Source organism: Eriocheir sinensis, chromosome 13 (genome assembly GCF_024679095.1).
Source record: "Eriocheir sinensis breed Jianghai 21 chromosome 13, ASM2467909v1, whole genome shotgun sequence".
NCBI classification, from domain to species: domain Eukaryota; kingdom Metazoa; phylum Arthropoda; class Malacostraca; order Decapoda; family Varunidae; genus Eriocheir; species Eriocheir sinensis.
This window is the reverse complement of record NC_066521.1, coordinates 10,744,384-10,769,406: the sequence shown is the minus strand read 5'-3', so window position 1 is coordinate 10,769,406 and position 25,023 is coordinate 10,744,384. Positions and strand designations below refer to the sequence as shown.

Genomic DNA, 25,023 nt, shown 5'->3' with positions numbered 1-25,023 from the left:
TGCAACGAAACTGTCCAATACGCATGAAACAAACACATTCTTTATAAAATGCACCGAGTACACCTAATAGAGTATTTTCACTCACGTGATCTTGTGACGTTTTCATGACGTCACGAAGTAAACATGGCCGCCACGTGTGACAGTCTATCCTTGCTGGGGGACCAGTGAGTGAGTAAGAGACCGTGCCTCGTTGGGGAATCATAGTAAATGGAGTATATACTCCTAATATTATTTTTCGCTCTCTGCTGGACAGGACTTATTATGAGAGGATGGTCACTTAAATCAGGCTTAGTTGCCCTAAAATACGGCAGCTTTACGTGGAAACCAAGGCAAGCATTAGAGGAAGAAATGGCTTTCACAAAGATACGCACTGTCTACATACCTAACAATGACTACATAGTGCTTCAACAAAGACTTTATCTACATATTTAACAATAAGTGATGCTTCAGAGAGTGCCAACACTCATCTGCACTTGTAACTACCTACCACACAAGCTAACCCACTTTTAGTTGGGGGTTGGATATTCACAAAGCGTTGTCAACATATCTAACAGTAACTAATACTTGAACAATGATGCTGGCAACATATCTAATAATATTTAATGTATCAAAGTGTCAACATTCTTCATCACTCATACGGGGGCTTCGTGGTGCAGTGGTTAGCACACTCGGCTCACAACCGAGAGAGCCCGGGTTCGATTCCCGGGCGGAGTGGAAAAAATTGGGCGGCTTTTCCGATACCCTACGCCCCTGTCCACCCAGCACTGAGTGGGTACCAGGTATTAATCGGGGGTTGTGTCCCGTCTCTTGGGATCTGTTCCCTTCTATAATTCCTTCCCCTTCTGTCTCTCTCCGGCATATGACCACAGATGTTGCGCCGACTAAACGAAACTTTCCAACTTCATCACTCATACCTACCATACAAGTAGGTACCATAGTCATGAGGAATGAACTCTTAATAAAGGCTAAATAACTTGACAAACAAGTGAAAATTCACTTCACTGTCGTGCAAAGTCACTGATCTTTGCTTGACACCACTGGAATAAACTATCTGAATCTGCAGGTGTGTTATATGTTGACACTGGAAGCACTCACAAGGACTGAGGAAACACTGTCTCTACTCGTTATTGTGTATGACTGAAACACCATTCCTACATGTCATGAAGTGCTTTCCACAGACTCTCCAGTGTTCAGGGCTTGAAGTCTGGGCTCTGGAGATGCTCGCTAACCATAGACTTCTTCTTTGAGCGATTAACTCACTCCCGCTCACCCTGCCGCGTTGGTATTTTAGGCACGCGGTAAAGCGATAAACTTTGGTGTTTATCAGACTTATTACCACACCCAACAACGCAGCAAAGATGTGGCATTTCTGTCCTCAGACGGGCCACCAGTACGTGCCGAGAACACAACAAAATGAGGCTGGAAACTTGAGGCCCGTCAAGCCAGTGGCCAATAAACCTCAAACAAGAATTAGCTGATCCCGCCAACCCATAATGCACCGCGGCCGTGATGTCATGGATTGGCGTGACGTCACACGAAACTTCTCTGAGCTCGGCGCCCACTCCCATCTACTGGCCGGATTTTCAACTAAGCTCGAAACGTTTTCTGGCATAGGAGAGGCCGGAAGGTCTGCACTTGATACCTGCGATTCCTGCCTGGGCCTTCTTGGGTGCGGGGTATCGCTGGTCAGCAGCGACCTAAACACCAGTGACAGTAGGGCGGGACAGAAGAGTTGGATGGAAGTAATACGTAACAGTGGATGTGAGAAGACATTTAAATTAACAGTGACGGGAGCGTTAGACTAAGACTGATTTTTCGGAAAAAAACTCATGATGGGACGCCAGTTCATTAGCGAGCCAATTAATCTATTTGCCAACACCGCTGTTAACCCGGTCAGGAAAATGGTGTTTATGTTCTTGGCGATTACCTTGATTCCACTTCTGACGTTGGGAGTACAATTATCAGCTTCAGGAGACGCTGCTGGTACGCTAGTGGTTTGCGAGCGTTCATCAAGCTATTTGAACGCCACCTGTGAAACATGGCAGACTTTCGTGACTACTGTTACCGACCCTACCAGCGGAGATGTGACTGAAGCAATGTCACTCACAAACGCCCTCCCTGGACTTTGTGCGCCAAACACCAGCAGGAATACTTTGGCATTCTACGCCGACCTTTCGCCTTGCATTCTCTTGGCCTCTCAAACTTCCCACACCGAACTTTGTAAAAACATTCGAGTAACAACCTTCCTCTCCACGGCCACTTCCCCAACACCTTCCACTACATATCCTCGTATCTCCATCCAGCGCAACCGTATCCACCAGGTCTCCTCTGTCTCTGTACAGACCTAAACCCCCCCAGTTGCATCACCGCGTGGACCAAGAATAGTTACGCTTACTCGCACCACACTTACATATGCTGCAGTTCTGTAAGTATGACTAATGTACAGTTAAGTGGACAAAGGTACGAATGTTACACTGACAAATTCAGTAAATCTGGACTAACATTGTATACAAGTACCAGGCTCATTTTAAAATGTTGGGCAGGTGTTGCTTCCGTTCTTAGCTTTCCCTCGATCCTCGGGTGTAACACTTGTATATAAAAAGTTAGCAGGCGTCGAGGTGTTGTATAGGTGCGCCTCTAATCTACCTAGTGTTTCAGGGTGGAAGTACATGAACTTGAAGCAGGACCGATTAGCCCGAAAGGCGCATCGTGGGATCATTGAACGGATGTGGCAGCCGTGGACGATGTTGATCCCGTGGTGCAGGAAATAATGAACGCAGGTATGTATGAACGGTGGGTCACTGATGTTTGACGACATGTATACCGAACCTCCTCCCGCTCCTCATAATCATGTGAAACTTTACAGGCAACGGGATTCAGAACGCTGTTGAAGTAGAAGAGCTGTTCTCTGTTCTCCGATCGACATTAGCACTGGAGGGTACGCATGCAGACGCTTCGAATGCTTCACCCCAACGCTTGTCCTACCTCTCTATGCTACGCCCTGCCAGTGCCAGACCTCTTTAGAAACCATAGTCGCCATCTCCCTGACATGCCGGACATCTCGTATCTGCGAAGGGCTGGGCGGGAGTCCAGCAACGGACAGGAATAACGTCAACAGCTTTGACGTGGCCCTCCCCCGTCTGGCGCCCTCTGATTGTTGGTGACCGTGATGGAGGTTGGTGGGCACATGTCCCATTAACGCTGTTCTTTAGTAAGAAGCTAGTCCTTTTATTTCAATTTTAACTGCTTTTAGAGTAACTTGCACATCGATTTTTAATCTTGAAACTACGTGACCTTCGTCCTGGGGCTGGTGACGTGATGGAGGGCGGGGAGGTGACGGGCGCCTGTTCTCGCATCTTTCTGCCTCTGTTTCTTGTTTGTCTCTGACGGCCAGATGCTTCTTCAACTTTAGTGTCATTCATTTTACTTAATTTTTATTGCTTTTGGAGTAACTTAAACATCGATTTTAAATCTTAAAACCACGGATCTAATGCGAATCTTAAAATCACATTAAGGCTTGACACTTCAAGTGGTTTGGAAAAAAGCTACACATACGATATACAAAGATAATCAAAGCAAGATTTTCCTGAACAAAATTAACATAAAACACGCACTTTACGGACCTGACGTTCTTATGATAATCTTAATCTATATTCAAATTTAAGTAGTTTTAATCCTTAACAGAAATTAACAGATTTTTTTACGTAGTAAATATTAATAAAGCCGTTTTCGTGAGTCCATGGTTTTATTAGACTATCTGCAAAGGTTTCACAAGTTTCCCATTATAAAAGATGCACTTAAAATGGCTCAAGATGTGCATCATAAATAAGATTTACTTAAAATGCTTAAAAATATGCATTTTAAGATATGCATTTTATTAAACTACTAATCCGTAGGTGAAGTTACTTTGAATATATCTTAGCTTATTTAAATTTTCGTTTAACTGGTGATCAGTATTCTATCAAACTTTTTCACCAAAAAAGAAAAAAAAAATTTAGGATCTTCAGGGTTGTCCAAATTGTAAAGACTAGTTCAAATTACTCCCTTTGCTATTTTTGTGATATTTTACCAATTAACTAATCGCTAAGCTTTCCCTTCAATGAAACTTGGTTTAGGATATTAACCTCAAAGTAGTTTGTAATGCTACACCTTTGTAACTGCCGCCTCGAGTTCAGGCTAAAATGTTTTGTACGTAATTGCTTACTAACATGACTGAGGTAATTGGTTCCTAATATAAATGAGGTAAAGTGAGTCCTAGGATAATTTGAACTATGTCTAAAGTGTTCGTCTGTAATTTTTGCCAATAAAGTACATTATAAACATCGTGATATTGATTTACCTCTTTTAATTGACCATTATTTAAGAATTGACACTTGTATATAAAAAACAAGCACTAGCTGCATAATTTAAGAGCTGACGAAAAGTGTTTTATTAAACTAATGACGCCCAACTCGTGCCTGCCAGAGAAACTCGAGTCCGGCGATGCTGGCCTCCACACCACGAGTCGTACACCGTTTCGTGTCTCTACCGGTGATGCTGTCACTCTAATTCGGGGACATGTTGAATTTGCTTTGGTAGAATGGTTACCTCTGCCTGGCGGAGGAAACTCTAAGAAAAAACAATTTGCAAGTACTTCTGTGTAATAGGTGCTTGAAAAAACATACATATTTAATATACATGTCTAGACATATTCAGTAGTTGTAAAGGAAAAATCATTCCAACTTTTGAACCACAAAGTTTTAAATGAATGGTCTATTCGGGTAAAAATAAGACTGAAGCATATCATATTTTTCAGACTGATTATGTTCTCAAGCATAGAAGAAAAATGCGACACGAGCATCGGCATCGCTTTAAGGGCGTATCCAGCCCAAGGTCCAGCCTATGCCCACATGGTCTATGGCTGGCCAGAGCCCGGCAGCGTTGTGGCGTACCCCGCCACACGGCTCACTGGCAGATCGTTCATTAGGTCGGCAATGAGGAGTTGATGTCGTCGTTGTCGTTGCTTCTCATATATCTTTTTTTTTTTTTTTTTGGTTGATTTTACCCGTTTTACTTTTCCACTTTAAAATGCTACTTTTTTTTCTCGCTATTACGACTATCTGACAGTAACTTGTAGTAGTTTACTACTACTACTACTACTACCGCTATTGCTGCTGCTGATACTTCTACTACTGCTGGTGCTATTAATACTCCCTCCCTGCTAATGCGACGGAGATGAGCACGGAGGCCACGCGCAGCTGTAGCGTATGCCCCAACTTTACTCCCTCCGCACTCTAACGATGTCTTCCCAGCCTGGTACACATTGATTATTTTTTAATTTAAATTCCTCTCAAAAAAAAAAAAAAAAAAAAAGCCCACTCCATTAATACTTTTTTTTTTTCACTCATATATCTGTTCCTTCGTGTGGCCTAACCTTTCCTCGCACCATCATGAACAGCTTCGGTTATTCATAAAAAAAAACGATACCTTGGATCAAACTTGGCTGTGTCTTGAATCAGAGTAGAATCTTTTATCCGATATTTTTCTTTTCTCTCCTTTCCAAGTGATTATATTATTGTTTATTACTTTGACTTTTTATAATTAGAAAAAAAATAGTAAATAACTTGATTAATAGCCTATGTTTGAGGCTGTAATCATAAACAACCACGCTGCCACAGGGTAAAAACGATGCAATTCGCTCCACCTTCCACAAGTGAGGCAATAACCACTTCTAGAGTCTATTCCACCTCAGCTGACAACAAACATGAATAAACTTTAGTAATATAAGGAAGCGTAGGAGGCGTTGTCGAGTGCCTGGAGCGGCTATATGTCGCTCTTGATTGTCTTCACCTCTTTTTTGGAGCTCCGACCTCTGACCTTTATCCTCGAAAGCTTGTGTCAAGAGTACTGGTTCTGGGAATACGTTTCTTCGTCCATGCTCGACTGGAACGATTTTTCTGCTCAATTTCGAGATGCGAATCACCTGTGGAATCTCTCTCTCTCTCTCTCTCTCTCTCTCTCTCTCTCTCTCTCTCTCTCTCTCTCTCTCACGTTAAACAAGGAACTTCTCATCTCTTCGCTGACAGATGAATCGCATTTGGGTTCATTCGAATCTTCGTAGGAACTGAACCGTGTGTGTGTGTGTGTGTGTGTGTGTGTGTGTGTGTGTGTGTGTGTGTTGTAGAGGTTGGCAGCCTTCATATCAGGTTCATACAGCGGCAGGCCACCGGAGGGGTAAGTACCTTGGTCCATGTGGAGGTTTTTTACTGACGGTTTGTTTGCGAGGGAAGGTGTGAGAGTTTGGTCAGTCTGTTAGTCTTGAAAATTTTTAGTTTGCTCCTGCACTTCAGATTGACATTTTTCTTATTCCATTGACATAATTAAAAAAAAATCGTTTAATTCTGAGTTGGGACAACCTTTTCCGTATTATAGCCTCGCGTAATGAGTTTTTGTGGGACTAATAATTCTTGTAATGAAGTCTAGCAAACTAGTTTTTAAATCGGCATTTTTTTTACATTTTGAACTATGTCTTTAGAATTTTTATTCTTGGGGTGCATCGCTGGCCACATGTTTAAACTTGATAACCATTGCCCTTATATAACTTGGATGCACCTTATTATTGTAGTTGACTTAATGGATTGTAGTCGTAATGAGTTGTAGTTGCTATTTCGGTGAGGTTCTTGCCATAATTCTATTTCGGTGAGGTTCTTGCCATAATTCTATTTCGGTGAGGTTCTTGCCATAATTCTATTTCGGTGAGGTTCTTGCCATAATTCTATTTCGGTGAGGTTTTTGCCATAATTTAAGTCGTGCTTGTCGGGGTTAGTTTTGTCAACAGTAACTTTACATACCTACCATTTTTTTCCCTTTTCTTCAGACGTGAATAGGTGCCCGTCGCAATGGACCTGAACTCAACACTTGCAGGGTTACACTTTACACTGGATACCATGAATTTCTACTTCAATGGAAGTGACTTTTACAAGGGCGGTGGTCTGGAACGTGGGAATTTTAGAATCCAAAGTTTTGACACCTCCAACGAAGAACTGGATGTCGAGTGTGTGTACTTCTCTGATGAACAAGTTGAATATACCGACGAAGCCGACATTACCGAAGAGATCTACCTTGCAAGAGTAAAGGCGGCAAGCTTCGCCATTAAATCTGGCTTTACATTCGCCCTCCTCCTGCTACTCTTCCTTGGATTCGTTGCAATAGGATTAAGGATTTCTGGTAAGTTTCCAATGTCGAAGTCTTCGTTTAGACTATACTATTTACCATTTTACATTGTGTAGGAACTAAGTGACATTTGTGAAGTAACAGCCCTAATAATCTGAGCACACTGTCCTTGCGAAGGCAGATTAACTTACTCGCTACTGTACGGAGGCAGATTAACTTACTCGCTACTGTACGGAAGTACGTCACTACCAAGCACGGTACAGTGTGAAGTTTTACACTAACGGGTCCACCGTTGTCAACGTCATTGTGCGTGAACTAATAATTGATACTCCTTGACTCTTCCACAGGTTACTTGTGTGCCCACCTTGTATTGGGCTGTAAGCGGTGCGTGACTCGCAACTGTGGTTATTTGCAAACTGCCCGAAAAATTCCTACTGCACCACCACTGCCACCGCCTCGTTCCCTTCCTGCCGCCTCCATTGGCACAACAATCCGGTACAGGACTGTGGAAAATCCATTAATAAGGCGAAGGGCGAAAACGGTGAAGGACTAGCCCGAGGCAGGAAGAGGTGAATTTCCTTCAAAGTCTTCGTTCTCCACCTGGACGAATCGCCGAACTAAGACAAGCTCCGCAAATTGGAATGAATGAATCTTCTCACTCGCCTTAGCTCGGGATAAACTGTCCTCTTGGCCACTTTACTCGCCGTAGCAAACCACTGGTCGTCAGAATGATCTCGGTCGAGCACGTCTCCGAAAGGTGCACGACCGGAGACGTGCTCGACAGTGTCCTGCCGCGTCCCGCCTCGCTCCTCGGCCGGTCCAGGAATGACGTGGGACTCGCGGGTGACAGACAATGCAATAAAAAATGCTAAATCACCAAAAACTAAATCACCAAAAACTGCTTTGCGCCTGCTTTGCGCCTTCCTTGGAGTAAGCAGCACTTTGTAGTTAAGTCCTAGTTTGTCAAAATCCTTATTAAAGGCTGTTGGCTTTTTCTCGCATGCTTCCTAGCAATGTATTATAAATGGTAGACTTCTGTGTATATTTTTTAAGTAGACTTCTGTGCATGTCAAAATCCTTATTAAAGGCTGTTGGCTTTTTCTCGCATGCTTTCTAGCAATGTATTATAAATGGTAGACTTCTGTGTATATTTTTTAAGTAGACTTCTGTGCATATTTTTTAAGTAGACTTCTGTGCATATTTTTTAACTAATTTTAATGTAGGGTAATGTGATTATTTTTGTCTATACGAAAGTTCTGTGGTTACTATTTTAGGCAATCATGCTTCACAAATTTTGTAATCGGGCTGAACGTGAGTCCCGCGAGCGGCGTGTGAGCCAGCCACGCACTCGGGGCCCTCGTTCACGTCCTCGGCGCGTATCAGTGTTCCTAATAGCATCTTAGTAAAGTGACCAACAGAAATCTGCTAATTTCCTTAAACCTTCCCAAGTCGGCTAAATATGTGGTTGGGGACACTTGGGGTGGATCTGCTGTCTGCAGCAAGTGTTCACCTCCTCCCCTACCGTGCAATCTTTAACACTCAAAAAAAAAGTGCAATAATGGAACCATGAAATTTCTAAGTTCTTCAACCCTATATAATAATAATCCTCAGGAGCCAGGAAGGGAACACAAGGGTAGAGAAGATGCAGTTTATCGAATTACTCACAGGTGATGCTTTAGTGCAGTGGTTCTCGACCTTTCTACTACCACGCCCCATCTAGGAGCTGCTCTTTCCCTCCACGCCCCCCTTGTATCTATAGACAAATTTTACTCAGATTTAAAAAAAAAAAATTTGGGTCCATTTACTATGCATGAATTACACATTAGTGAGATATGACACCAATGTTTTAATGCTAACAGAAGACAAATTTTACTCAGATTTATAAAAAAAATTACACATTAGTGAGATATGACACCAATGTTTTAATGCTAACAGATTTTGAATACATGGTTAATGAGGTATTTGGAACGGCTTCTTAGCTAGCTACCAGATCTTGAATACATGGTTATTGAGATATTTGACACTGCTTCTTAGCTACCAGATCTTGAATACGTGGTCGAATGCTTGAGAGTGCACAACGTAAATCCCCTTCAACGTTCAGGCGGTTTATATACTTGGTTTTGATAGCAGCGAACGTGGAAAATGCAGGTTCACAGATACATGGATCCAAACATTGTTAGAATCCGAAGAGCCTGATGTGAGATCAAAGGGTAAACAGGAAGATACTTGACCCAGAACGTCTCCAAATCCATATCTTTGAAGTCTTTACCTGAGGAGTTTAACTTCAACTCGAGGAACTCCTGGACAACATCAGCTACCTCACATTGAAATGGGTTCTTGATGAATTTCCAGGCTTCACGCTTCTCGTCTATATTTGGGAAGTATCTGATGAATTTTGCTTTCAAGTCACTTAGATGAGTGATTATTTGTTTCTTTAACTCAGAGTCAAGGTTACTGTGAGCGACAGCAGAATCCAAGTTCCTAAAACTGGCTGTATTTCCCTGCTGAATTCGACATTTCCAGAGGTCGAGTTTGGCCATGAAGGCTCGAATGGTGTCATGATGCATGATGATGTTGATGTTTTTCCCTTGTAGTTTAAGGTTCACAGCATTCAATGCTTCAAAAACGTCCACCAGGTAAGCTAGTTATTTGAAAGCCTTTAGACTGGAGTTTGTCATGAAGGTTTGCCTTCTGCTCTGAATCTAGAAATATTGCTACTTGTCGTAGCTCATAAAGCCGTCCAAGCATGTTCCCTTTTGATAGCCATCGTACGTTTGTGTGAAAAAGCAAGGCTTCATGTTCGGATTCCATATCCTTACACAGCAGTTTGAAGAGACGACTGTTTAAGGCTCCAGCTTTGATGAAGTTGACTACCTTGATAGCCACGTTCAGGACATCCCTCATTTCAGCAGGCAAAGTTCTGGATGCTAAGGCTTCACGATGAAGTATGCAGTGTGTACTCATTACTGAGGGATTTTTTTCTTTCACCTTTGTGACGAACCCAGACTGCAGACCAAGCATGGCTGGAGCTCCATCAGTACATACGCCTACCAGCGAGTCCCAAGAAAGTTTATTTTCCTGAAAAAAGTTAGATGAATTATGAAAAATAGCTTCTGCTGTTGTGCAACCTTCCATGGGGTGACATAATAGAATTTCCTCTTTTATATTGTTGCCTGACATGAAACGAGCACACATCAGTAACTGAGAACACTGAGCGATATCAGTCGTTTCATCACACTGGATGGCAAAAACAGGGGAGGCTCTTACTTGGTCGAGAGTTTGATCTGTGATATCTTGAGACAATTCATCGATCCTTTTCTTGACTGTATCGTCTGACAGAGAAATTTGGGAAAGCTTGTTTGTACTATCTTTCCATAGCACGAGTTCTGCTGCACAGAGTATACTTGGTTTTATGAGACACACTCCAATGTTATGGCTCTTCTTGCTCTTTTCACTCAATCAGAGGGGGGTCAATGTAAACGGAAAATGGTATGCTTGGGAGACTTTTGAAAACAAGAATTAGTAACGACAACACTTCTGCATTATTTCATAAACTTATTTTTACAGTACTGCCCCACGCTCTTGTCAAGAAAATAGCACATAACTGAAAAAATGTATACTTTTCACCTGAGGCTCGCGCCCCCCCTGGAAATCACTTACGCCCCCCTAGGGGGGCGCGCCCCCAGGTTAAGAACCACTGCTTTAGTGCTTACTTAACTCGTGGTAAATCCAAAAACTGTTAAGGCGGTATGATTCGAAAACTGCAACAACGAGAACAAGGGTGGGTTGTCGCATTTAGGACATCAGAGGGATCGATGTAGGTTTGGCCAAGGGTTATTAACGCCGCTTCTCAGTGGGATGAGACTCAACGGTGCGGTCAGGCTTGTTGTGGTTCGCCCCAGAGCCATGGAATAGTTTGACCGTCTTTATCATAGTCGCGCGATATTCTGATGTTGATGGAATTTTTGTTGTGTGCTCTAGATGTGGTAAGGATCTCGAAGTGTCTAGAGCACACATTTTTTTGTGTATCAGCACAGATATCAATTTAGCGCGGCTCGTTTGTTAACATGGCGCTATTCTACGGCTCCGCTATGCCCTGCATGGATGGGACTGACATCACACGTACGTAAAGAAGCTACCACAAATACTCCGTCCCAGCATTTAGGATTCCTTACCTTCAACATCAGCCATTTAGAGCATAGATGATTTCTTCCGAGGGACGCTTGGCGAAAACTTTCTGGAACGTCGCCTTCATTTCTTCTATAACGTACAGACAAATGACACTTTAATATGCTCAAGCAAAACATTTCACAATTCAATAGTTAAATATATCATCCAATAAATAAATAAAAAATGCGGTGCTTTATGGACAACCCGCAACATAAAATGTTTTGATGTGTACGGTTAGAAAATCTAAATTACAGTGTTTCTCTCTCTCTCTCTCTCTCTCTCTCTCTCTCTCTCTCTCTCTCTCTCTCTCTCTCTCTCTCTCTCTCTCTCTCATGTGGGACTCACGGCTAATGATACCGTGGAAGGTCTCGCTACGGCTGCATGTGGCCTTACCTGCCTGCAGTACGTGTCCCGCTCTCCTTACGGTGCTACAAGTGCACGCTGGTGTCAGATGTTAATGCCCGTATAGTGAATCGCAGGATCTCTGAGCGTGCTGACAGTGTATCCATCCGACACTACGACGCCTTCATTGACACCACACACAAATATCGTCGCCATGGACTCATGGTCCGTAGACACAATGTCACAAGTGTACAGATTAGGTTAGGTTACTGACCAGTGTAGCAGATCTCCCAGGTTGATATGCCACACTATTCCACATGTAAATTATGCAACCTAGCGAACACCAATAGAGGAAGTGGTGCAAATATGGGCTAGGGTGTAAATATGGGCAAACGAGATTCTAGCTATGAATCATACAGACGTATGAATCATTACTTTCAAGGCAACGAACTTTTGTATTCAGTTGGGCGGCGATCAGCCCACTGGACAGATGCGTGACGCTCATGATCATTTTTATCACCGTGTTAAAAAAAAATTTAAAGGGTATTTTCTTATTTTTTTCCATGCATTAGCTACCTTATTAATTTACTTTCTAAGGTCAAATGATAAGTTTAAGAATTGAACTTTAAAGTCAGCATATATTTTATTCGCATATATCAAACATCTGTTGATACTACTCATATTTAAAATATGGTTTGATGCTGGTAATATGGGCTACCCTACCAGGTGCAAATATGGGCTACCCACCAGGTGCTAATATGGGCTCCAGCCATCAGAAAGAAGACGAGTAACTGGGGTCGGAAGAGAGCTGGGGCGTGTCCCATAACAGGAAAACTTTACAAGAAATCACTAATTGAATCTCTAAAGAAGTCAAATGTCAGATTTTTGGTTCAAGGAATAGCAGACCAAAGAAAAGACTCTAAAGACTCTAATAAAGAGAAACACCAAATTGGTAGGAAAGTATATACTGAAGATTCAGACAGTGGACATGAAGGTATTTTACAGAACGTTGACAGTGAGACAGTGAGATAGAAATGCCTGTTGGGACACAAAAGCCAGGAGATGAAGATGCTGCCTGCCTTTTCTGTGACAGGAAGTTTTCTGATAATAAAAGAGGTGAACTGTGGGTTCAGTGTATGATGTGTTCACTGCGGGCACACAGTGAATGTGCAGGAGCTGAGATGGATGGATGTGTGTGTCCCTGTTGTATATCATTACAAGTTAAAAGCTTTTTTTTTTCTAAACATGTTTTCATATAACAAATACGGGAATATTTTATTACAGTACTGAAAAAGAGTAAGTTATCTTTCATCTGTGATTACTTACGGCTGTGTATGACAAAGTAATTAATTATAGGTACCTGTGGCATTCAGTTTTTCCACTTTTAACCCGTTTATATACTCCATTAAATATATTTAATATAGGTAGCCCATATTTGCACCACCATTTAACACACTGATTTTGAGTTACTGAAAAAAAAAAAAGTATTTTACAGAATTAAAGGACGTTGCATGCTTAGCGTATAGTAAACATAACATATTTTGTATTGCGGATGTTAGTTTCTTTAACCGACGTTAAAACTAAAAGATATTTGGAGAAAAAAAATGGTAGCCCATATTTGTACCACTTCCTCTTTCTTTCAACATTGTCTTGCCTGCCCCACAATGAAAGACCTATTACCGCAGGGACAGGATTTAACCCATGTTTGTAAATATCTACTTCAGGATGATAATTTGGACTTGATTCTAATGAGATTTCCTTATTTTGGTGGTTATTAAATGTAAATCTTTCAGTTTCTTATATATATATATATATATATATATAAATATATATATATATATATATATATATATATATATATATATATATATATATTTGTGTGTGTGTGTGTGTGTGTGTGTGTGTGTGTGTGTGTGTGTGTGTGTGTGTGTGTGTGTGTGTGTGTGTGTGTGTGTGTGTGTGTGTATTTTAATGTCCTGCGAATTGAATTGAATTATGAAAGGTACCAGCACCAAGCCTAAAAGGCTATATGGCACTAGGAACAGTCATGAGTACTTAGATCAGAGGTAAGAGACGAAGGGTGGTAAGGAAGGTCATTATATCAGTGGCAGAAAAGGTGGGAGAGTCTCCCAGGAAATCGGTAAGCACTGGAGGGCGTCGCAGGGTGGCCAGCACAGGGAATGCAGCACGACGGTGGGGGTATGTATCAGGGTAGTCAAGGAAAATATATTGGACAGTCAGAGAACAGCGACAGCGAGGGCAGACGGGTGGAGGGTCACGGCACATAAGGTGACCATGGGTGATACCGGTGTGGCCCAGACGGAGGCGAGCAAGGGCGGTTTCCCACCGCCGGTTCCGGTGGGTGGAGAGAGGCCATGGGAGGACGGTGGGCTTAATGGCATGGAGTTTATTATCGATTTGCAAGTCCCAAGAAGACTGCCATAAATCACGGAACAAAGAAGCAAGGGTCTACGGCGGGAATGGGAATTGCGGGGAATTACCAGGAGTCAAGGCAGCAGAGCGAGCGAGGGAGTCCGCACGTTCATTACCTGGAACGTCGACATGGCCAGGAACCAAACAGAACTGAACAGTTTTTTTACGTGTTGAAAAACGGAACAGCCATTCCTGGATCTGTGTACCAACTGGATGTGAGGGAGTGAGTGATTGCAGGGAAGTGATGACACTGAGGGAGTCTGAGAAGACAACAAAGGAGGAAGAGAGGTGATGGAAAGAAGATTCAAGGGCAAGGAGGATGGCGTAAAGTTCAGCAGTGAGAATGCTGGCCATGGGGGGTAAAGTGCCCTGGAGAGAGGAAGAGGTGGATACAACAGCAAAGTCGACGCCAATAGAGACCTTTGACCCATTTGTGTAGACATGCACAGCGGTGGCATGTTGGGACATGTGGTCAATGTGAAGGGAGCGGAGAAGAGTTGCAGGCAGGAACGAACGAAAACATGGGAGGAGAGTAGGGCAAACGACTGGAGCGGGAAGAAGCCACGGGGGGAAAGAAATAGTACGGAGTGGAAGGATAGGGGGGAAAGAGAAACGAATAGATTGAAGGAGGTTGTGGACACGGAGGGTAAAAAGAAGGAGGAGGCTAGGACGGGACTGAAATGAGTGGCGAAGGTGGCCAGGAAGGTGGAGGAGTGGATGTGTTGGGGACTGAAGAAGGCGTGTATAAGATTTGACAGTAACCAAGGAGCGGCGGTGGATAAGGGGGGGGACACTGGCCTCCGCGTAAAGGCTGGCAACAGGAGTGGAGCAAAAGGCACCCAAGGCCAGACGTAGGCCAGAATTATGGACAGGGTTAAGTTTCGAAAGAATCCTGGCAGAAGCGGAAGAGTATACCTGGCAACCATAGTCTAGTTTGGAAAGGATGAGCACCGAGTGGAGGCGGAGGAGAGTAGCTCGGTCTGCGCCCCAGGAGAGGTGTGACAAGGTCTGCAATAACCGAAGCCGAGAGATAGTGGAGGTTTTAAGGGAGGCGATATGTGCATTCCAGTTTAGACGGCAGTCAAAAACAAGACCGAGAAAAATTGTGGAGTCGCGGTAGGTGAGAGGGATACCATAGAGAGAGTGGCGGGTGTGGAATGATGCGAGAACGAGTAAAGCACACAGCACAGGACTTGGTCTGGGAGAAACGGAAGCCATTGGCAGTGGCCCAATGGGATGCAGCATCGATGGCGGACTGAATGCGGGTTTGAAGGCGTGGAATATCTGAATCTGCAGCGTAAAGGACGAAATCGTCAACATTTAAAGAGGCAGAAATCAGAGGAGGCAGGGAGGAGATAATACCGTCAATGTCCTGCGAGACACCTATAGCTATCGAACTTGTATTTTGGTCTGTCGCTATTTTAGGCGTAATAAATTTATCAAATCAAATCAAATCAAATCTCTCTCTCTCCAATAAATAACTACTAATGCCGTGAGGCATCGTTTTTCGCAAATATCTTCTAAACAAAGTGTTGGATCAGTATGGTATTTTGGCACAGCTTTTTTGACACCCTGCCCTACTTTTTGGCAATATAGTGTATTGCCCAATGTGGTTAATTAAGGCGTTTACTCTTGACTCTGATGGCGATGCCTGACATGGCCATCTAGACATACAATGAAACATGACGTTCTTGTGACGTCTATACCCACCCCCTACACCTCTTCTCCTGTCTTCCCCTTCCAAGCAACTTTCCAAAATTCGAACATGATTATAATCACAAGTAAAAGTTAACACTACGAAGGAAGTACCGTTTTATCACGTGAAAAGCCTCAGCTCCATTGTTCATTCGTTCTGGTGACTGACGGTTCGACAGCCCGCGTGCCTGGAATACTGGACAGACCCGAAGCCAAATTGTCAGCTAGTTTTCGAATGCAGTGAAGCGTTTGTCGTTTGAAACATCTGAAACACACGTTCAACAAAGCTGCGATACCTCTAGACTACAGTCTGGACTCTATAGAGGTAGAAAAGAAAATCAAACCTGTCGGGTGACTGCGTGTCAGATATGCTTAGGTAGAAATGTGAAACTGTAAGAACTGGTTCTAGATGATTGAGCCTTGCAAATCAACACGTGGCGAGGTCAAATGTAAATGAGTTTCAGTTCATGGGCTAGATGATGGTATTGCTCGACAAAAATATCGGGTGATAAGAACATAAGGAGTCTGCAAGAGGCCGGTTGGCCTATACAAGGCAGCTCCTGTACACTCAACCCCACCTTACCTCACCATCCATGGCTTTATCAAACCTCTTCTTGAATGTATCTATGGTATTGGCACCCACAACATGGCTCCCAAGCCTGTTCCATTCGTCCACCACTCTATTGGTGAACCAATTCTTGCGTATGTCTTTGTTGAATCTGAATTTGTCTAACTTAAAACCATTGCCACGCGTCCTACCTGGCTCTTTCACTCTCAAAATTTTATTGGTATCCCCTTTATTAAATCCCTTCATCCATTTATAGACTTCGATCAAGTCTCCTCGCAACCTTCGCTTTTCTAGAGAGTGTAGATTTAACTGCTTCAACCTGTCTTCATAAGGCAAGTTTCTCACCCCCTGAATCATCTTTGTCATCCTCCTCTGTACAGATTCTAACATCTTAATATCCATTCTATAGTAGGGGGACCAGAACTGAACTGCATAATCGAGATGAGGTCTAACTAGTGCTAAGTAAAGTTTGAAGATGACTTCAGCGCTCCTATTGCTCATGCTCCTTGAGATGAAACCTAGTACTCTGTTTGCCCGATTTTTAGCCTGAATGCATTGAGCCCTAGGACGGAGGTCAGCGCTCACTAGGACTCCTAAGTCTCTCTCACGCCCAGACCTGCTTAGAGGAGTGTCATTTAAGGAGTAATTGTGTAAGGGGTTATTCCTACCTACACTCAAAATGCTACACTTCCCGACATTGAATTCCATCTGCCACTTCCTCGCCCAATCATATAGTCTGTCAAGCTCATCCTGGAGAACGCTAGCGTCCCTGTCTGATTGGGAATATGAAAACTAAGGAACTGCCTTATTTAGGTCAATGGCCTTTTGAAGACTTTTTATTTCCGTGTGTGTGTGTGTGTGTGTGTGTGTGTGTGTGTGTGTGTGTGTGTGTGTGTGTGTGTCGAAGACGGACCGGCAGCTGCTAGCCCTCGCCACATTACTCTGGGCCTGCGGAGAGGTGAGTCGTGTTTAACGAGGAAGAGTTTTTGTAGATTTAATAACTGTTTTAAGAAGGTAGTGTATTTTTACGAGTTAACGTTTACTTGTTTTTTAACTGAAGGGCAACGCGGTATCTACAGACTCTTCTGTGCTCGATGCTCTGATTAATGGGTCTGAGCCATGGGACACTACGGTGGATTTCTGGACGTCTTGGAATGGGAAGGAAAGTCGCCAATGGGACTACAATCGATTAAGGCCCAGATGGCCGTTGCTACCTGGGCTCCTTTGTGTGCGTGCCACTATGAGAGGTGGCGGTGCCGGTACTGGCAGTGTCGCAGGCTCTACCGTGGTGAGTCAAGGGGAAGACTAAATATAATAGCAATTATAAGTAATTATAAGTTTGAATAGGTAATATTTTAGGGTAATTTTATTATAATTACAACTTCAGTTCTTGTAATAGTTTTTAATACTGCAGATATTCAACGAACCCGTGGAGAGAGAACTCCGGGAATGGCTGCGAACATAAGAAATGCCAAAAGGACGTGATGGAAGTAGTCTGGCAAACGATGGGACCCACGAGGCACACACTCCAAGCAGACCTTCCAGATCCGCCCCTGTCCAAGGAAGTCTACAGGGTGCCGCTCCTTCCCGCCTTTACAGTCTATCGTTAAGATAAGCCAACTTCCTCCACTACTAAACTCCCTTGGCCAGACAAGCGCCGCAAAAAACACCACATCCGTGCCACGACTGCACCGTTCCTGCCCTCGGCCGGCCCAGGGATGAAGCGGGGTTGTCGTGAAGATCTCAGGCCAGACCCGAACCTCGTTTTGACACCAGCTCGGCTGCTCGGGGCACGTGTGCATTGCCCCGAGTTGGCGACATTATGGTATTTTATTGATGGGGTATTAATGTGACTTTGCTCCCATGTTGAGGTGGAAAGTAACTTGCCGTCTACTTTTATAGTTTTTTCTTAATGAAATTTGCTCAATTGACTGTGATGATCTGATACTTCATATATATCCGGGCTTAGTTTTACCTTAAGATGTGTTAGCCTCTACCGTTTAGACTTGTGTGACGGCAGAAGGTTTTAAATCGACTAGAATTTAGCTTGTAAAAAGTTTCTAGTATAATCATTGCACTAAACTATTTTACATCGTTTCCATTGTAACCTAGTGTCCTGGGGTAACGAGTTATCTTACCCACGAAAAAAAACTTCAGGGCTAATGTGCAGGAGAGGAGCTAAAGAGACTACATACAATCTTTATCACTATCTAAAGGAACGAAGATTCCAACAATACTGTTACTAAAATACAACCAAACCCATTTATGTCTGGTTTCCTTGACTGCCCAACGAGCCCCTTGTCTGCCTGAGTGTTAAGTTCCCTAAGTTTGATGTTAACACTAGTTAACTTTTTGAAGTACGCTTTATCCGTTGATTTTCATATACTAAAGTCTGCGTATACTCTTAGTTTAAATCTAATTTGACTACTAATCATCCTGTTAAGTAATACTAAACTTAGATCGGCAGCATCAACTATACTTGCTTGGAGTTGGTGTATTGACCAATTAGTGGCAGTCGATCTGATCTCCGCGGTGTTAAATAAAAATTAAAAGCGACCAAAACTACTTACTATACGTACGGCTGCAGCATTTAAGCGTCTAGTTAAAGGTTTTACTGAATAAATGGGAGCTGTAGCTAAAAAAAAAAAAGTCCCTGAACGCAGCATGGAAGGATCATGCCTTCGCTCCCGAACATCATCTCATTCAACATTGCATGGAATCCACTTAACAATACTAAGTCATTTAACCGTATGCGGCAAAAGTTTTAAATAAATTCTAGGATACATTGTAGACAGGTGGGGCCATATCAATGGACTCTCAAGATCACCCATAGGAGGTCGCTGCTCGTATAAGTACTCCCGATATTATTCACATGGCAATTGTTATGCACAAGGTATAAGTACTCCCGATATTATTCACATGGCAATCGTTATGCACAAGGTATAAGTACTCCCGATATTATTCACATGGCAATCGTTATGCACAAGGTATAAGTACTCCCGATATTATTCACATGGCAATCGTTATGCACAAGGTATAAGTACTCCCGATATTATTCACATGGCAATCGTTATGCACAAGGTATAAGTACTCCCGATATTATTCACATGGCAATTGTTATGCACAAGGTATAAGTACTCCCGATATTATTCACATGGCAATCGTTATGCACAAGGTATAAGTACTCCCGATATTATTCACATGGCAATTGTTATGCACAAGGTATAAGTACTCCCGATATTATTCACATGGCAATTGTTATGCACAAGGTATAAGTACTCCCGATATTATTCACATGGCAATCGTTATGCACAAGGTATAAGTACTCCCGATATTATTCACATGGCAATCGTTATGCACAAGGTATAAGTACTCCCGATATTATTCACATGGCAATCGTTATGCACAAGCAAATAACTCAAAGTATTGACGTAACACTACATTAACCTATTTCGAAGTATACCAAGTCTGCGTATGCCCTCTCTATCTAGTCTACACCTCCCCACTAGCTGAGTCACTATATTCGTTTTAGCACATAACGCCGAGCCCATAAAATCTCACGTGGGTATCTTCCGTCTGCTGTCGTTTCCGCCGTGGTGCTTGTTTGTGTTGTCAAAACATTGCTCCTATCCCGCTGAAAGACCCTGATAAGTACTTTTCCTTCGCGCGCGATTTTTAAGCTAACTCGTGAGCAAAGCACTGATTTTGCGAGTACCATAGGAATTAGGAGCCAAGTTGTGAGCAGTTATCACTGAGAGGAAAGCTTCACGCCCAGAGTTGTTCATTAATACCGGCCTTGGACTCATCCAGATTGTCCAAAAATATGTTCATAGCAGGCTCCTTCAGTGCACCAGTGCAGCAGTAATCTGACAGATTTTAATGCATTACATTTCGACGCATTATCTCCTCACGAACGAAAAGTTTCCAATTATTAGGCGCCATAATTAATAATTCATAATAATGTGGTCTGGACGGAGACTAGGCAAATCAAGTTTTTCATCCTGGCAAACACGGTTGTCCGCAATGATAAATTTGTAACAGAATGGTAAATCATTTTCAACAGCTGATAATTGTCAAATTAAAATCCCAAGTAACATTATAAAATTCGAACATGATTATAATCACAAGTAAAAGTTAACACTAGGAAGGAAGTACCGTTTTATCAAGTGAAAAGCCTCAGCTCCATTGCTCATTCGTTCTGCTGACTGACGGTTCGACAGCCCGCGTGCCTGGAATACTGGACAGACCCGAAGCCAAATTGTCAGCTACTATACATTTCAGCGGCGGACAAACGCTGTTTTTCGCAAATATCTCCTAAACGAATCATTGGATCAGTATGAGATTTCAACACACTGCCTTTAGCACCCGGACCTAATTTATGGCTAATATACCATGTTGCAATATGTGTTATGTTAGGAGCTTACTGAGTGATATTAAGCCTAATCCAGTCATCATATCTAAGGTGTTAAACAGAATCGGACGAGTGTGGGGTACTCCTCTAGCCCCTCCACCAACGCCCCGAACAACCCAAAGACCACTCCTTCCCTACTCCAATATCGCAGTATCCCCCTCCTGGTTGCCCTCTTCACCCCCTACCACACCATCCCCTTCCCCAGCCCGAGGCTATGACTTAAGCAGACTCCACTATCATTATATATATATATATATATATATATATATATATATATATATATATATATATATATATATATATATATATATAATTACATACTTTTTTCATATTGCTTCCACTTAATAAGTAGTGGAATGTATGTAATCGTATTTACAATAATACACGATGTACATAATTATGTATATAGTAATGACTACGTATTACGCATGATAACCATATGTATAGCTGGAGAGAAATATATGCGGTTTATAATTTTGGCAAAATATAAATATGAAAGAGACAAGTCAACAAAATAACATTATATTAGCTGGACCAAGTTGACATTTTATGATGAATATGTACTACACAGTATGTAATAACAGTAATAACTTTTCCTAGAAGGTCCAGACCACAGGTAATGCCAGTACATCGTGTTCACTTGGGTGACCATAAGGACTGCAAACATGGACCTTCTACATACTATATGTATGTAAACATGCTGTTGTACAGTAATTATCAACGTGAAATACGTCTTGCCTCCATGGAACTGTACCATGCTCTTAGTTAATAATCATACTATCTATACATATACACGTACATAACATTCTAATATATAATACAGTGATGGGAGAAATAGGGAGGGACACAAGAGTGATGAGGGAGGCGAGAAGTTAGGGGGAGAAGAGGAGGGATAACGAGAGCGAGAAGGGGGAGTAGTTGTGGCTAGGAATAGTTTGGGAGGGTGCAGGGGGGGGGGGGCACACTTTCCTTCGAATGCGTCAACATGACTCGTCGGGTTTGTGTTATTTTTCACAAGTAAACTCGTCACATAAGACATATAGTAATGTGGTAGGTTAGCCATAAATTAGGTCCGGGTATTATAGGTAGTGTGCTGAAATATCATACTGATCCAAAGATTCGTTTAGGAGATATTTGCGAAAAACAGCGTTTGTCTGCCGCTGAAATGTATAGTAGTTTTCGAATGCAGTGAAGCGTTTGTCGTTTGGAACATCTGAATCACACGTTCAACAAAGCTGTGATAAGCTGTGATACTTCTAGAGGTTGAAGAGGGAATCAAACCTGTAACAGTGGGTGAGTGCGTGTCAGATAGGCTTAGGTGCAAATGTGAAACTGTAAAAACTGGTTCTAGATGATTGAGCCTTGCAAAGCAACACGTGGCGATGTCAAACATGGGTTAGATGATGGTATTGCTCAACAAAAATATCGGGTGATGAATATGAAAACTAAGGAACTGCCTTGTATAGGCTCAATGGCCATTTGAAGACTCTCTACTTCCATGTGTGTGTGTGTGTGTGTGTGTGTCGAAGACGGACCGGCCGCCGCCAGTCCTCGCCACATTACCCTGAGCCTGCGGGGAGGTGAGTCGTGTTTAATCAGGAAGATTTCACAGACTTGAGAAAGATAATCTCGATTCGTGCCGTATTGTGCGTCACGTGTGAAAATCACATGTGTACGGGTGTTACGGTATTTTTGTCAGTTTTCTTATAATTCATCATTGCAGAGAAACCTTGGTGTTACACACAGTTGAGTACGCCAGGCAGTGACCACTAGAAAAGGGCCATGAAGGAGCTGAAGGATTTTGATAATTACGAGGACTACGTCGATTTTATCTTTGAGGAGGATGAAAATTCAATTTATGGCCCAACGATGACTTGGACCTAAATTGCTTTTGAAAGCATTTTCCTAATTTCCATTCTTGTGTTCCTCATAGTCTTCCTCAACAAAATTTTGTGGCTTGTGTGTTGGCCATGTCGTCGAGTCTACAGATGTGAGTCCTGGGCAAACATTCACTTCGTACATCTTGATATTCTTCACAAAGTAGATATAGTTATCCTTAAAAGTTCTAAATTTTTTCTCAAGACATTAGTTCTTATACTAATTTCTAAAGATTTTACTTCTCGCTTCAGATTATCGACCTGCTCGGTGCAAGAACAAAATCCAAGAAAACCGGGAAGCGTCAGTGAAGCGATCCCTTGGACCCTGGCAAAGGCTGGGTTCAATGGGGCGCGACATGGCGATGCAGACCATCCATCATAGTCTACCGAATGCCCGTTTCGGCCCTGTCAGTTGGTTTGTCCTGAGCCAACTTCCTAAACTTACTGCAGTTGACTGACCAAACAGACTCCACAAAAACAGATTCCTGCAATGACTGCACCGTTTCTGCCCTCGGCCGGTCCAGGGATGACACGGGGTTGTCTACATTTTAGCCAAGCCCAAAGCCAGACGTGACAACAGCGCGGAGCAATTGTGCGTTGCCCCGGGTTGGAGTCGTGCTAGTTTTTCTCTTACTTTAATGTTTTTAATTTAACTTTACTCCCATGTTGAGGGGAAACTTAACCTGATCAATTTTTTGCGCATTTTAAGTTTTTAATTATATTAATACTTACGCCCGATACAGCATGTTTATTCGGGCTCAGTTTTGTCTGAGTTGGGGCTCTACCATTTACTGGTTGCTGAAGTTTATTTTGAAGAGTATGGTACGTAATAACTTTCCATTTAAAAGTCTTTTTAAAGAACTGAAAATGAGGCTTTTTAAAGAACTGAATATATATATATTTTTTTTAAGAACGGTGTGTTAAAGTTTTTAGAATTAGGATTAACTTATAGTTTAAGCGGATTTTTTTTTTTTTAAGAACGGTGTGTTAAAGTTTTTAGAATTAGAATTTAACTTATAGTTTAAGCGGATTTACTAGTTGTATTGAAATTGAAGAAACGTAAGTTGAGATAGTAGGGATCGGTAGGGAGCGGCGTGTGTTGAGCCACGCACTCCTTGCTCATCACCTGTGCGGGTTCTAAGTACAAGACGGCTGATGCAGATCCTCAGTCATCACTCGCTTTAAGTACAATAAACTAAAAGATATGTTTTCTAATTCATTCTGCCCCCCCCCCCCTCCCCCCCTAGGTGATAAAAACAAAAATTTAAGCTTGCCGTGAAACATGTTATAAGTAGTAAAAATTTAGTCACCCGTGTCACTGGAATAGAATAGAGATGTTATCTACTGATACGAGAAAACCTGAGCTTCTCGTTCGTTACCCACGATCTGGTGGGAACTGGGAACTGATTAGCCGGTTTTTGTAAATTTCCCCAAAGATTGTTAAATAAACTGTCTTGCCAATTATTTGACCACATATACTGTAACGTGTATAATGCTTTACCTTTCAGTATATTATGTATCCGTTAACGTACACTCGTTTAAGGGCAGGCTGCCCCTTATTTGGAATTTACAGTCTGAATTTAATGGACCATTCATGGTTTATTACTTTATTACAATAACATGTCCAATAATAAAGTTTGAGAACATGTCCATTTTTTTTCAATAATTTTTAAAGAATTTGGACCTTTTCTTAGAAGGAATAATAGATCTTGGTGACAGTCGGATTATTTTGATTCTTGGGGAAGTTACCTTCCATTATCTGTTTTAAAAATTGTTCATTGTACATTTTGTTTAAAAGGCTTTTTTTTTTTTTTTGCCCGTTGTGAATTTCGTGGATTTTTTTTTCTTTGCCCGTTGTGAGTTTCGTGGATTTTATTTAATCACAAAATTGCTTATTTTTAAATATCATTTTACAATGATCGTTGTTTCTTTAAAAATCTATTACAAACAAACAGGCTTTAAAGAAGACCTCTATCATAAAATCTGAGTTCTATCGCTTTAAGTTTCGAGAAAATGTCCTCTATAAAGTTTTTTTCTCAAACTGCCATTCTGTCCTCATACTTGAAAATACTTTACTGAGCCAATTATTTGCCTTAAAGTATCGTTATCTGTATTAGATGTGGAGTGTTCACGAACATTTATGTGGACTGGGAAAAAAAAAAAAAAAAAAAAAAAAAAACTGAAGTATATTGTGAACCAAGCCTTCATCATAACCAAGTCATCATAACTCAAGTCTTTTCTTATAGAGCTTTTTCCCTAGAGCCTTCATCAATGCCTTACTTTTCTTAGGAGGCATTCTAGACAGTAAACAAAGGTGAGCCAAGAAAAAAAAAAACAAAGTAAATGAAGGAGCAGTAGCAACACACCCTCACCCT

The 25,023-nt window shown here is 42.1% G+C and overlaps 4 long non-coding RNA genes across 6 annotated transcripts; all 4 read left to right on the top strand.

The window, feature by feature from the left end:
* Positions 1-1,639: 1,639 nt before the first annotated feature.
* On the top strand, positions 1,640-4,322 carry LOC126998271 (uncharacterized). Its single transcript, XR_007752778.1, has 3 exons — positions 1,640-2,425; positions 2,659-2,780; positions 2,867-4,322. It is a non-coding gene; the product is annotated as an uncharacterized LOC126998271 (long non-coding RNA).
* Positions 4,323-6,198: 1,876 nt separating this feature from the next.
* On the top strand, positions 6,199-8,573 carry LOC126997966 (uncharacterized). Of its 3 annotated transcripts, none has more exons than XR_007752528.1 (3): positions 6,199-6,213; positions 6,857-7,206; positions 7,500-8,573. It is a non-coding gene; the product is annotated as an uncharacterized LOC126997966 (long non-coding RNA). The 3 variants fall into 3 exon arrangements; XR_007752529.1 differs by lacking the exon at positions 6,199-6,213 and adding an exon at positions 6,641-6,655 and having other exon boundaries at positions 6,768-7,206; XR_007752527.1 differs by lacking the exon at positions 6,199-6,213 and adding an exon at positions 6,669-6,683 and having other exon boundaries at positions 6,768-7,206.
* Positions 8,574-17,399: 8,826 nt separating this feature from the next.
* LOC126997965 (uncharacterized) lies at positions 17,400-19,785 on the top strand. The gene is made up of 3 exons (XR_007752526.1): positions 17,400-17,648; positions 17,775-19,300; positions 19,771-19,785. It is a non-coding gene; the product is annotated as an uncharacterized LOC126997965 (long non-coding RNA).
* Positions 19,786-22,155: 2,370 nt separating this feature from the next.
* LOC126997964 (uncharacterized) lies at positions 22,156-23,855 on the top strand. The gene is made up of 2 exons (XR_007752525.1): positions 22,156-22,761; positions 22,901-23,855. It is a non-coding gene; the product is annotated as an uncharacterized LOC126997964 (long non-coding RNA).
* The last annotated feature ends 1,168 nt before the right edge of the window (positions 23,856-25,023 follow it).